Here is a 15,951-nt window from a genome sequence, read left to right on the forward strand (position 1 = left end):
GGCGTAGTCGCCAGTTTGAAACTAGTGCAGTAAAGCTCGAGATAGCTACCTTCTGATTGGCAAATGTCGATTTCAGTCATTTCATTGGTCGGTCAATGATCGCGAAAGGTCGTTCCTACCTGACCTGTAATGGGATGTCCTCAGATCTTTGGTTAGCGGTAGCGAAAACTAAGACCAGATTTTAATGAGATTGAACAGTACAAAACTAAGTTTAATCTGAAAATAAATAATGCATCTTTCAATATGCATATAGATGAAGACATCTCCTCAGTTTTAAGGTCGTGATTCACAATTTATATGCAAATGTTTATGGACTGCGCATAATTTGTGTGTTTGCATGTTCGTTGGGAGAAAGGTATTTACACACGATTTCATAATGTAAACAGCAAACAATGATTGTTTAGCTCTCTGGGTCTAATAAAATATTTTTTCTTTTTGTTCAACTGTAATTAATAATGCTGTCACGGCTTGATGACATGTTGCCAAACATTTTTAATGTTCATCAAATCACAAATATCATATGCCACATTAATAATCGGACAATTCTTGGGTTAAGACGAATTAGTGGCAGAGCTGTACGTTACCGGTTGAGAGAGCACAACATCCGGTCCCAACATTCAGAAATATGCCTAATTTTGCTTACACAGGACTATCAGTCACACTTGGTGTAGACAGCATCTGAGGTTCAGAATAAAAACAGGGACAGTACACTGTTCACAAATGAGTGAGGGTTTCATCTGAACAGCTCTGATGGTCGTGCAAAGGTCTACATGCATACTGGAGAATGTTTTAGCAACTCTTGCATTACTTATCATAATCAGTTTTGGGGTGGAACTGTAATGGTATGGGGTGGCATCACAACTCATGGGAAAACACGACTCATCATTGTTATGAGGACATCGTTTGAGATCATGTTCTTGCCTTTGTGCACATGCAGGGACGTAATGTCATGTTGCAGCAGGATAGTGCCCGCCTACAAGTTGCACCCCTCTTTGGGGCATGTCTCTCCATCTCCAATTACCAGGAATGGATTTTGTCAATGAATTTGTTATGATAAAACATTGATGAGACAAAGGCCAAATATGATGTTGTAATTTACAATAACATAACATTTACACTACTTAATACACAGCAGTTACTTTTTTCCATTAGTATAGATGAACACAGCCATGACATAAGCTTATTTGAACCTTCGCTTTGTGTACCGGTAAGCTACAAGTGATCATCATCATTTCTACAAAGTTAAGTTTCAGCTTCTTGGAGAGTGTAGTTTCTCTTTTTTTATTTTCATTCTTAATTGTTTTTCAAGAAGCAATTTCAGCCCCTCCATTTCTCCAATTTGAATCCCCACCATTGGAGAATTGATTCCAACCAAATATGGTTGATATCTATCTCTTAGTTCCAGAGAGGAAGTCGTTTAAAGCAATATAGCCAAATTACTCCTATTTGGCCCCGCCACCCAGCCCTTTGGGGGTCAGCCCTCTCCATTTGTACAATTTTTAATCCCCAGCATTGGAGAATGCTTCCAACCAAATATGGTTGATATCTATCTCTTAGTTCCAACAAAGAAGTCGTTTAAAGCAATATAGCCAAATTACCCCCATTTGGCCCCGCCACCCAGCCCTTTGGGGGATCAGCCCCACCATTTGTACAATTTTGAATCCTCACCACCTAGGGATGCTTCCAGTCAAATTTCGTTAATTGTCAATTTGTGGTCAAAAGAAGAAGTTTTTTGAAAAAATCGTTGACATACGGACGACAGACCCCACGGTATGGCATAAGCTCACCTTGGTGAGCTAATAGTTGTGTCAGGATGACAAACACCAGACAAGCAGGCCATGTTGTTTGTATTCAAAAAGTGTTTTGTTTTATTTTGTATATTTGTCTTATCTGGAAAAATAGTCTATGCTATATTACAACCAGTTTGTTTAACGTTTTGAGGCGATCAATGTCACCTTTGTTGGGTGCAAGTGGACCAAACAAGCTATTTACACCAGGCTTCTTGTAACTGGACAGTGAAACCTGTGAACATGGTATACGAAGAATGAAAATCTTCATAAGAATAAACACAACACATGACACCACAGAACTGAATGAACAAATTGTAAAATAAAACACTGGACAACCACATAACTTAATCCGAGTCCCATTGTGGTGCTACACATGCCAGGTGTCATTAAGTTTTAGTTTCCTTGGTTTCTGAGAAGAAAGTTCTTAAAGTTGAACAAATCAGAATTGGAAGCTACAAAAATACCTTTGCAAATGAAGGTTAAAAAAGTGTAATAAACATCCATGAACCTCTTCATGACAACATTGCTAAGGTTATCTAGGATAAACAAAAATATGCCTCACTACGAACCGTTTGAATGGGCCTGAAACTGATCAGAATTTATTTTTAGGGAATTAAATACTGGTAAAGGTCATCATAAATAGATTAACAAGATTATGCAGAAATAAGTAACAAATGTTCAGATACACCAAATGATATGAATATTTGATAATGACTGACAGATGAGGAAAAACGAGTGAATTGTTTATGACCACTTAAATTAATGGTGCTTGGTCCAGGCAGGCAAGAGGTTGATAGCACTAACAACTATCCATGTAATTGGGGTGTAATGTCACCAAATCAGCCAGGTCACACAAAACTGACATTCCATATAGTTGCCCTTTGGGAATGTTAAGAATCAAATTCTGTGACTACGTTTTTGAGACTGAATTACTTGGATCATGTCCGCAACAATCCAAACAGTGTTAGTATACCTGTAATCTAGATACAAGGGTGCATGCAAAGGGTATGACCATGGCATGATAATCTGAATCTGAAATCTGAAAAGAACAGTAGATCTATTTTATACCATTGTTGGAGTGCATGATAACACACATATATAACCAATCATAGCTTCACTTCCAAAAAGATTCATAGGAAATATTGCAGGTACAAGGTTATTACACTTACTGGTACATTCCATTATTAGGACACAAAAAGGTGAAAGATGATGGCATGACCAAATGGAACATATGATCACTGAAACATAGCACATTGGAGATTGAAATATAGTATTACAGCCTGTTGAATGAATAACACCATGATACATGAGTACCTGGTCAAAATAACTTTCAATATGGCTGCAATGTCGTCACCCCAAAAAATCACAGACACAGTTTACCAGATTCAACCTAATGGAGGCCAGATGTGCCCATTGTATTAGTGCCATTAAACTGACTCATGTAACAGAGCTCCAGATAACTTTTTGAGCAATTCAGTTTTTACTTTAGGGTTTCTATTTTAATTGGGTTATTACATTTTTCATTGGGTAACTAATATTTTTTCACTCATCTATTCATCACTCTCTTGGGTCTTTCCCAAAAATAGTGAACATTTTAAGATTTAAAAAAAATGAAATAATGTTCTAAATACATAGGTTTGACTCAGAAAATAAATTAGCTTGTAATTGTGTTTCAGCAATTAGCTCCTGTGTATGCATGCCGAAAAAGCTTCGTTGGACATTTACGCGAGCTGTTTTAATAATTTGAGTTTTTCATTTAATGCATGCGTTTCTGTACACAAGTTAATGGAAAGTAATTGGGTTTAAATAATTTTGGGGGGTATTTTACACAAATACGCTGCTTATCTGTAGCTCTGATGTAATGACTTTTACCTTCATTACCTTTTGGCTGTCCCCTCACATGACTGACAGAAATACTGTTCGAACAAACTACCCTGGGTATAGGTGTTAAAATTGCATCTGTAGCTTCCCTGTACTTTTTCACGGAATATATTATTACAACAAAAAGGCAATACAAGGTTATAATAAATAAGCAAAAGAAACAAAACTATTTATCTACAGAACAGACTTTCTCACAGCATCTTGACCAATTAAAAGTGAGTGAGTGAGTGAGTTAATATTTAAAGTCACATCGGCAATATTTCAGCCATATAGTGACTATAACAAATTAGACAATACATCAATTTAGAATATAAACCTGTCGACAAAGGACAGTAAAAGTACTAGATTATCACAGATGTAGGTTTAAAACTAGTAAATGATCATAAAACTTCACAATTCCTATAATACAATACATTACAATACAACGTAAAAGTGGGCTATGGATCACCAGCAACCAAAAGGTAGGTCACCATACCGGGGACCATGGGGACTTACAGTACCTTTGCTACCTGCAAGGACCCCGGCAGGATTTACACCATCCCTTCAGTTACTGGTGATTATGGACAAGTTTAGCCAAAATTAAAACTAACAAATATTCTACGATTAAAAACCTGGTATATATAAATTACTTTGAATGAAGAGGGTTTACGCACCCTCTCAGGGGGACAATAATTTTACGCTACTTCAACCCCCATCAAGGGTACAACCACTAACAATCTCAGTTAAGAACTATATACTACCAATTTATAAAATATATAACTGTAGATATCAAAATTTATTAATCAATTCAATTTCCTTTAAAAATCCAAGAATTAAATGAGAGCTTAGGTTAAAAAGATCCTTGAGTGATGAAACTTTGAAATAGTTATCCCTTGTGATGGAAAAATCAACACAGTCAAGCAGGACATGCTTGACTGTGATTCTTTCATCACAAGGGATGCAGAATGGAGGATCTTCACCTTTTAAAATATACTCCTGAGTGTAACGTGAGTGACCAATACGACATCGTCTTACAATGACCTCTTCAAATCTGGACTGACAGCCCAAGTAGGTGTAACCAATATTAGGTTTAATTTCATGTAATTTATTGATACCTACTTGGGCGTCCCACTTCTGCTGCATTAAATCTCGGATGTAAGATCTAATCATGGGTTTGAAATCAGTGTACGGGATCAGAAGTGGTGTCACAGATTTGTTGAGTGCTGCTTTTGCAGCAGCATCAGCCATTGTGTTACCAGTGATACCAACATGGCTTGGTAACCAACAAAAGACGATGTCATATTGGCCAGTCGCAAGATCATTAAATAACTCAAGGATGTTGATTAAAAGTGGATGTTTGCATGATATATTTTTAATCGCCTGAAGGCACGATAGAGAATCTGAAAAAATAATGAATTGTTTATGTTTAGATTGGCTTTTGATATATTGTAGTGCGGTAAAAATGGCGTTTGCTTCTGCTGTAAAGATAGAACTGTTATCTGGTAATCGCGAAGATATTGTCCTGGATCCAATGACAGTGGCACTAGCAACAGCACCACCATCCTTGGAACCATCAGTAAATATAGATTTATAAGTGTTATAAGTGGTTCTTAATTGATTGTATTCTTGTTGATAAATTAATGGGTTAGTATCGGATTTCTTTAAGTTGGTTAATGTGAGGTCAACCTCTGGCCTTACCATTTGCCAAGGAGGTGATGAAAACAGTTGAAAGAGAGCAATATCATGCAATTTAATATTAGAAGCAAACATGGCAGACTGGATTCTTATTCCGAGTGGTGGAACGAGAGATGATTTTTTATAGTAAAGATCTTGGTAGAGAGGATTAAAGACGCAATTAAAAGCTGGATTTGACTGATTTGAATATAATTTAGTGACGTATTGTAAAGATAATTTCAGACGGCGATGTTTAAGAGAAGGTTCATCCGCTTCTACATACAGACTGTGGATTGGAGACGTTCGAAAAGCTCCAAGGCAAAGCCTCAGTCCCTGATGATGGATAGTATCTAGTTTTTTTAAGTTACTTTTGCAGGCTCCACCATAGACGATGGAGCCATAATCAAGTTTTGAACGGATCAGGGACCTGTACAAGTGCAATAGTGTTGTCTGATCCCCTCCCCACTTTGAATTAGAAACGACTTTCAACAAATCAAGTGCCTTCAGGCATTTAGCTTTAAGGTATTTAATGTGTGGTAAAAAAGTTAAATGGCTATCGAAAATAAGTCCCAAGAACTTGGCCTCCTTCACAACTTTGATAGGGGTGCCATTTAGAAATAGTTCAGGGTCCTTATGCGGTCTATATTTTCTGCAGAAATGTATACAATTAGTTTTTGATTTGGAAAATTTAAACCCGTTTTCAAGACACCACTTGTTATTTTTATTTAGACATAATTGTAATTGCCTTTCAATTGTGTGCATATTTTTACCACGACAAGAGAGATTAAAATCATCCACAAAAAGTGATCCATCAACTAAATCATTTAAAACTTTTGACAAACTGTTAATTTTTATACTGAATAAAGTGACAGACAAAATACTGCCTTGTGGGACACCCTGATCCTGATGATAATGATCAGACAGGGTGGTACCCACTCGGACTTGAAATTGCCTGTCTGTTAAAAACTGTGATATAAAATGAGGCAGACGGCCTCTTAATCCAAATTCATGAAGATCTTTTAAAATACCATGTTTCCATGTTGTATCGTAAGCTTTTTCTAAATCGAAAAAGATCGATACAGCATGTTGTCTATTTACAATGGAATTTTTAATGAACGATTCTAAGCGCACTAAATGATCGATAGTACTTCTGTTTTTCCCGGAAACCGCATTGTATATTGGTAAGAAGATTATTTGTTTCCAAGTACCACACTAATCGATTATTGACCATGCGTTCCATCGTTTTACAAACACAGCTAGTTAGAGAGATAGGTCGGTAATTTGATGGATCAGAATGATCCCGCCCAGGTTTGGGGATTGGTATAACAATGGCATTATGCCATGAAGGTGGAAACGTCCCAGATGTCCAAATGTCATCGAATATATTTAACATAGTTTCAAGGCATGATTCGGGCAAATGTTTCAGCAGCTGATAATGAATATTATCAGCGCCTGCTGCTGTATCATGAGCTTGCCCTAAGGCAGTATATAGCTCATGTAGTGAAAATACCTCATTGTAATCTTCACCATTATCAGATGTAAAATTTACTTTTTTCTTTTCCTGTTGGAGCTGATATTTTTGAAATTCAGGAGCATAATTAGATGAAGAAGAATGATGAGATAAAGTTTCCCCAATGCTATTGGCAATGGCATATTTATCAGTTAACAAAGAATCGCCATCCTTCAGATGGTTAACTGTAGAATTTGATCCCTTGCCTTTGATCTTTTTAATCATGTTCCATACCTTGGAGATAGGGGTACGAGAGTTAATTTTTGAGACATAAGTCTGCCAGAATTGACGTTTATTTTGCTTAAATAGACGTCTTGCCTTGGCATTAGAAATTTTAACATTATTTAAATTATGGACAGTGGGATGTTTACGGAAGTACTTCTCCGCCTTCTTACGACATTTCCTAGCTTGTTTGCAATTAGCATCAAACCATGGTTTACGAACACGTGGGTTGACAGAGGACTTAGGAATTGATGCATTAGCAATTTCATTCAGTTGATCCGAAAACAACTGAAATGGGTCATTAACATTCTGAAAAGACGCAGGTTGTAATTTATCTTTGCATAAAGATTGAAATAAAAGCCAATCAGCCTTCACAAAATTCCATCGAGGTGAAGGAGGATCATCAGTGGGATTAATGGGTTTAAGCACGGTGGGGAAATGGTCACTCCCACAGAGGTCATCGTGGACAGACCAGGAGAATTCATTTAACAAAACTGAGTCCGTCAATGACAGATCTAATGATGAATACGTACCAGTTGCAGGGTGTAAGTAAGTGTCCGAGTCATCATTAAAGATGCATAAATCATTATCGGAAACAAAATCCTTGATCACTTTACCCTTTTGATTAAGTATTGAACTTCCCCATAAAGGATTATGTCCATTTAGATCACCCATGATGACACAGGGCTTTGGGAGCTGGTCGTAAAGTTTTTGTAGATCATGACGCTGAAGATTTGAAGAAGGAGGAATGTATAAGGAGCAAAGTGTGAAGGCAATATGCAGTGTAATTCTAACTGCAACTGCCTGCAGAGTCGAGTCAAGCGGAACAGGACTGTGAACAACGCCCCGCCGCACTAAAATAGAAGCACCTCCAGTAGCTTTATCTCCCGGAGGAGAGAAGTAATGATATGAACTATACTGCTTTAAATCAAACTTATCTGTATTCTTAAGGTACGTCTCTTGTAAAGAAATTGCTGATGTATTTAAATCACTTGTTAATAACTGCAGTTCATTAAAATTATGGCGAAGTCCTCTGCAATTCAATTGCATTAGATTGGACAATTGAGTCATGGTGGCTCAATTGGAGATCGCTCACGTGAATGTGAGGAGGAACTACTCCTCCGCCTGTCCTGTGAGGACAGAGTAACCTCCATGTCCAGAGGCCCAAAGGAGTTCTGTAAAGGAACATCTGAAGGCGGAGGGACGATTGGTAGTTGGTTTTTTTTCAATTTCTTTTTTTCTTTATTTGACAATTGAACAACGACTGGTTGTTTGACTGATGTTTGAGATTGTTTCTCAGCCTGAATCTCAGTCTGAGATCCTGAACTAGATACAACGATGCTAGGAATAACCTGACTGATTGGAACAGTCTCAACTGGTTGTTCTGACTTGACCCATGTCAAGTCAGTCTGGCACGAAATAGTTGATGTCGCAACAGAGCGAGTGACTGCATCAGAGTAAGAAATATTTGAGGGAGTTGTGGTCTGATTTTTGAATATTTTTTTTGCATCCAAGTAGGATATGTTTCGTTCGCATTTCACTTTCATAATTTGTGATTCCATTTGCCATACGGGGCATGATTTGGAGGAAGCAACATGTGGTCCAGAACAGTTGGCGCATTTCAAATCCTTCTCACAGTCAATGCTATCATGGCTGTCACCACACCGATGACAAGCCACAGAGCTATGACAGGACATTGAACCATGACCAAAACGTTGACACTTGTAGCATCGGAGCGGATTGGGGACATACACATCCACCCCGATACTGAAATAACCTGCTTTTATTGACTGCGGGAGGGTTGTACGGGCAAACGTCATAAGATACGTATTTGTTTTTGTGATGATCCCGTCCTTCTTGAATGTGAAGCGTCTAACTGCAGTTACAGCCTGGTCTCCCAACTCTGTAGTGATTTCGTCTTCAGACATGTCGGACAGACAACGAGCCCTGTCACGAACAATGCCTCGACAAGAATTTAATGTTCTGTGCTCAGACACAGCAACCTCAATATTTGCAAATGTAGATATAGATAAAAGATTGAGAGATTGCTGTCTCCGAGCACACTCCACCAGAAGCGAACCACTACGGAGACGGGTAACGTTCTTCACCTCACCGCATATCCCAGAAACAGCCTTAGAAATAGCAAAAGGATTGAGTTTGATGGGAAGGTTATCAGCAACCTCAATCACCAGGAATCTAGCCCAGGTATCAATATTTTGAGCAACACTTCCAGTGGAAATATCGATTTCTTCTAATCTTCTCTTTTTTTCGTTTCGAGATGAACCAGATTGTTGTTGAGCCATGATGAAAGAAAATTATTCGGCACCCCTGCTCCCCACCCGCCATCGAGTGTCAACAGGGACAGTGTTATGTTGCATCGGATATCCAGGATGCAAACACCAGGGATACAGGGATGTTATACTCCAGGGAATATGACGCGAACAGCTGTATTTGCTTACCAACTCAATGCCAGACTGGTTCGGCCCATGACAAGAAATTGGAAACATACTTTATTCGGAGGTCAACATCACCAGATTGGCCCATGAGCCACCGCCTTCTGGCGTAAGACTCTAGGCAAGTAATTCAATTCACACAAGTTATGGATGGCCAAGACCAAAATACACATTACAATACAACACAGGTGTGCATATACAATATTACGCACAGGGCCTGGCATGACCAGCCGATTGATAAGACCGGGCCCATCTTACCACCCGTCTAGGCGAAGTAAGGGTCGAAGTAGTGTGTTGGGCAAAGGAACACAGTTCCAGGAACCAGTGCCCTCAACTACCAGACTCCCGTCCTCCGCCGACACAGGGACGCAACCCACGGCAAACAGGTTGCCCATTTTAGTCGCCTCATACGACCAGCAATGGGGGGCTGTGGAAATATTCTGCCCCGTTTCCACACGGGGGAAGAGCTATTAGCGTTACCCAGCACTCACCACGAGGAGGTTGCTCTTCACGAGTGCCACCAATTAAAAGGATGACAGTATATGCAAGAAGACAAATTCACCATTATCCCCTAAATATTAAATACTTGCTATGGAAACTAAATATCCCAAATTATCAAAAGGCACCAGTTCAACATTAGACCTATCTATGTGACATGCTTGTTAAGGAAATATTGTAAGGTTTTTTTTAATCTGCCCAGAAAGGAGCACTACCCTCATTTTCAGTATGAGTCAAAGTTGTGGCATCTCAAAATATCAATTTTTAAAATGTCCTAAACTACCAAAAGGCACCAGTTCAACACTAGACCTATCTATGTTCCATGCTTGTTAAGGAAAAATTGTTAAAAAAAATTAATCTGCATAGAAAGGAGCATTACCCTCATTTTCAGTATGAGTCAAATTTGTGGCATCTTAAAATATTAATTTTTTTTAAATCCTAAACTATCAAAAGGCACCAGTTCACCACTAGACTGATCTGTGTGTCAAGTTTGGTGAAGAAATATTGTAGATTTTTAAGGTATGTTCCAAGAACGATCACTACCCTCCTATTTCAGTCAAAGTTGTTGCCATGGAAACTAAAAAGATACATTTGCCAAAAAATCAAAAACTATCAACAGGCACCAGGTCACCACTAGGCCTATCCATGTACCATGATTGGTGAAGAAAATAGTAAACGTTTTTTCAAAATCTTACACAGAAGTATGAATGCAAGGACTGACCATGTCCATTTTAATACCACCGCAAAACATGTTGTGGGGGATAATAATTGGTAATGAAACGAGTCAAAGAACACATTCATCATGACTGCTGCAGCAGCCCATGAAAACAAAATGTTGCAGTTCCAAATATAAGAAAAACTTGCAAAATATGACCCTGTTGTTGGGTTTACCAAATAATTACTGTATATCAAATTTCATAACGTAAATGCAGAAGTGGCTTTATAAAGGGTGAAAAGTATATGTTCAATATAGTTGCCATGTCTTAACAGCTTGAAGTTGTATTGGCATCATGCTAGTGGGATCAAATACACAAAATCTCAGCTTATTGAAAATATGATTTTCAGAGAAGATATTGAAAACACAAACAAACTTCATAAGGTATGTGAAAGTTTAAGGCCATAGAAGGCACAGGTAATACAGTCATCCAAGAAGCCACCTCAATTTGCTGGGCAGAGTTGCATCCCTGTCTGTCTCACAGTCCTTGAACCATATTATTTTCCCTTCCGCCCAGCCCATCTCACTGGGTCTACTTTTAAACAAAAATGAATATATAATGTTTCTATCAATATTTTACATTTTAAGCGACTAAGCTGCATCCCTTTCATATGCCAGAAATCTATGACAATGGGTTCAAATCCCATAATTACCATGATTATTTTCCTTGGTTTGTCAGCACCATTTCCACGCTGGTGGGTCTCATCAAGTGGTAAATATCTAAGATGTTCCTCCCAGATCAAGCAAAAAATACACCAATGTAAACCCCATAACACATATCAAGTTTTATAATGCCACATCTGAAATGGCTGTGTAATATGCAAAAGTGATATTTTGTAAATGGCCTCGTGTTTTAGAATATCATTGCTGAGATTTCAGTTTCATAGGCCTTGTAGATTCAGAGGAGGTTTTGAAAGTGTACATGTTAGTTATGGACAGATGACAGATAATTCACCATGACATAAGCTCATTTGACTTCAAATTGGATATTCCTGTATTCATGATAGCCTGTAGTTTGATAACAGTATACCAACTCACACCTCATAACTTAATAAATGGCCTAAGGTCTGAGGGAAAGTAATACTTTCACAATTGCCATAATCAGGCCAGTAAGTGAATGGTTGAGTTGGCTTAATGGCTTAATGCAACTTAGAACAGTGTTTCAGTAATATCACAGTGTGTCAGCTGATGATACAGTGAGGAAAGACTGATATAATGAGGTACCGATAATACTACAAATGTGGTTTTTCATATCATGACATCCATGATTTAATTTGATGTATGATGATTCCTCTATTGTCATCCCTGACTTTATCATGGTGGCACTGCATAAATATAAATGTTCACAGCACCTGTGCTCAGCTTGTGCTAAATCTATACAACAGTAAATTAGCCTTAGTATAATAATATAAATTCCCAACATGTATAGGGGTAGAATACAACATACCTGATTTCCAACAAGGGTTGCACCTCAAATTTCCTGAATGTGGCAGGACACAGCCCACTTGGATACCCTGGGAATAAAAAAATGAGTAGCCTGCAACCTCGGGGTATCGCGGTACTCACTACTTGTCATGTACGCTAAACGGAACAAAATGCACTCACTAACCTTTATGTTTATTCGTGTTCTCTGTATCAGATATCATTCATTTATCAAACAATGCATATTTTACTGATAAAAGTTGATTATTTACATCAGTAGCTCCGAGTAAAAGCCGGGCCTCGCGCTCTGTTTGACAAGGGAGAGAACTCCATCGTATCGCGGTACAGAGAAAAGTTGTGAATGGAGGCCCGAATTGGACAAAAAGAGGACATAATTCTACCTACCACTTGGTATGATCATGCCAGACATCAGTGATTCGTCCAGACAAGTGCAAAGACAGCACAAGTAAAATTCTAAATGTGTTATCAGCAACAGGTATTCAATGCATATTTACCGAAAAGTAAGAGAAAAATATCTTTATAAGTCAACATCAAAATATCAAAAATGATATTTTAAGATTGTTTAAAAAAAATTGGATGACAATAATTTGTCACAAAATGGAAAAAAGTTAAAAGTCGACAATAAATATATAAAAAGCACTCCTAGTATGCCCAAAGTATGTATTTATCTTTTGGTTAATAGTGAAGAACGTATTTCTAAGTTTGGCATTATGGCCCTTATGATCTCCCAATAGATTCTGGGCACAGAGCGGGAAAAAATGTGCGGACTAGGTAACTTCCGTTACCTCATTAGTCGCCATGAATATGCAGATGGTCTAGTTCAGGTCGATAGAGAAAGTTTACTTGGGAAACTGCGGAGGCGTGTCCCGCGTGAACTATCGGAAATCACAAATGCCGCGATACGATGAATGACGCGGTACCATGGGGTCCGAGTATAAATTGGTACTGATATCTTGACGTATTGGTTGCAAAGGGAGGTAATCAATGATACATGTATAGTTTACTATAAATTTGCCGGATGCACAATAATCTTTATGATCCTTTATTAATCTCATATGTCTACATATTCCCTCAGTGTTCATCATAACAACAACAACAACAACAACAACAACAACAACAACAAACAAAAAAGAGGGCATGTAGACTAGTGAATTAGAGCGTGGGCCTTATCTCACAATGGAGCGAACGCCAGAAATGGACCTCACTTTGAACCCAGAACACATACCTTTCAGCAAAACAAGTTAATTAACACTAATAATCTAGATGAGATTTGATGCTTCTCCGATGATATATCTATGTCAGTCCTACACTCATTCTGGGCCTACAGACATAGAATACAAACATGCGTCATGTGCAGGGTCAGCAGGCACGTTGACGTTCTCCATCTCAGTATCTGAAAATAAAAAGTACCATAGTGCATGGTTGTAGACTGTAAATTATGTTTGCACAAAGACTAGATAACATTATGACCAACGAACAAGTAAGAACAGATATACAAAAAGCAAGATCTAACCGATAAATGTTTGATCGAAAACCGATCGCGATGCCGGCTAAGGGGGATAACTCTTTCTGACCACGTCGGGACGATTTTTCCAAAGACAAATTTTAACCTTGTTTGCCAATATATTTTATAACGATCAGTTCATATAAATATGTGTAGTTCTATCAAACAAATAAACATACAATGGCATGTATGAATGAAAACCGTAACGATCTTCTATTAAGACCGGATTACTATATATCTATAGATCTATCTATTGGTTGTTAAAGTTGTAATTAGGTGATGTATAAAATACATATACCGTATGAATATACTAAATCTAAGTCTAGCCTGTCTAGACCGGAGATAAAAACAACAACAAAATGATGACAGACATCCTACCATCTGCTGAATGCTGTGTAGGACACTGCATGTTCCAATATGGCGTGAAATGCGCCCCTGTGAACATACATCCTAATATGGTTATGCTATTTAATTGTTACTGTTAGCTAGTAGTAGCAGTAAATGTTAGTCTCCAGAGGCGTAGAGACCGTCTTTGTACCTACTAGTAGCAGGTCATAGTTGCTAACAACTCTGTGCTAGTAGTAGGTAATATTTCCTGGATCCGGTGGACCTGGATACATATAGCCTCAAGTCCGATTATAGTCAGTTGGTCATTATTCCCCAGGTATATGCGACGCCACCACCTGTACTGGTGCGGTCAAGCCTGAACGGTAAGTGAAAACCAGGAGTAGAGTCTTGACTACCCAGAATGCCCGAGTGTAAGTTTCTGTAATACAGATAGCATCATAGTACTGGAACTCAATAGTTATGGAATCCATCAAATCCCTAAGACTGCATACATTTAATTGGTTGAATGTTTAGATTTCATAGTTCAAAGGCCCTGCATTTGAGTAACTTAATCTTTTTTTAGATAACGCGGTAAAAAATATGTGAGCTACATGTATATAAAATACCCGCGTTACAAAAAATGTAAACACTTATGGAACTATGCATGTCCTTTGAGTACACTGCTGCTGCAAATATGCCCACCGACTGCCTGTAATGCCCGACATCAGATCCCACCATTAAGGATCATTGTAAGCCACGCGTTACAAGTAGACTTACAATCAATCGGCGGGCGGTGCAAGTGTGAAGAAATCTTCATGAATACATTTGGAAATAAAGGTGATTATAAACAAGGTAGTATTTGCATAGTAGGGACATTACAACTCAAGGATGTGTTGGGGAAAACGTATCCCAATATCGTCAATAAATTGAGCTGATGCCTGGAGCAAGACTAGGTACTGACACCTGACTCGGCGCGTGCACGTGAAATATACAAACTACACCTGGCGTAATCAAAACGTAGTCACGTCAACAAGACAACCATGTTCGGTTGGTGCTTCTACGGAATCTATACCAAACTGCCACATTAACCATGTTAACAGCGCGGACAATTCCCATTGCCTTGTAGCAAAACCGTACGAAACCGGTTGGGGGAGCACAACCTCCGTCGCAGTTTCAAAAACGTATACGTTGTATCAAAAGTGTTACAACGTTCTTATGTCTTCACACAGTGTAACCAAATTGTATAATATGCAACTCGAGTTGATTGTCTTTCCAACAGTATTTAAAGTCACCAAAGTTTCCCACTTTTCTACCATAATTGAAAAATATATGGAAGCACCCGAATATGGCAAGTAAAGTCATTTGGCGCCCTTGTTTGAAATCTAATTTCCAATAATAAATTATTCATTGGCAGTGGTACATACCCTGGCAGTGATAGACATATGACATTTATGTCGAAGTACATATTTATGATAATTTTCCGTGAGTTATAGTAACCGATAAAAAATCCCGATGAAATTGTCCTTGTTTTTTTACGTCAAAACAAAATTGACGGAAGTGGTCGTGAGTAGTCTATACGCAGACTGTTTCAAAGATTACGTCACACCACGAATGACAGTTTGGAATGTATATCTTGAAGAAATCCCGGTTACGTCCATGTAGGTTTCAGTGACCGTGCTCTCTTATTGGCGATAAAAACTTCGGGTTATTTGACATCGGACATTTTCAAAGAACAAATGTGAAAGATCGCTAACAGCCCTGACAACACTCAAACTGACATCGCTCATTATCGGACATCATCATTATTCCTTAATAATTAACATGATTATAAACTGACGTCCAAAAGAAACTTTACCAGAGTTTGAAATCACTCTTGCTCAAAAACAACAAAACATACATGCATGAAGTAAAGTGTATTGAGAAGATCAATACATCCACATAATCAACACTGAAAA

At 38.3% G+C, this 15,951-nt stretch overlaps 1 protein-coding gene and 1 pseudogene across 1 annotated transcript in view; both read right to left on the bottom strand.

Moving 5' to 3' along the window:
• LOC139473379 (calpain-7-like) overlaps positions 1–15,951 on the bottom strand; it is a 366,786-nt gene that overhangs the window by 278,271 nt on the left and 72,564 nt on the right. The gene's annotated exons all lie outside the window — the stretch shown is intronic.
• On the bottom strand, positions 1,989–14,114 carry LOC139473413 (uncharacterized; annotated as a pseudogene).

Source organism: Haliotis cracherodii, unplaced genomic scaffold, assembly GCF_022045235.1.
Source record: "Haliotis cracherodii isolate W230 unplaced genomic scaffold, xgHalCrac1.p SCAF_28, whole genome shotgun sequence".
Taxonomy (NCBI): Eukaryota; Metazoa; Mollusca; class Gastropoda; order Lepetellida; family Haliotidae; genus Haliotis; species Haliotis cracherodii.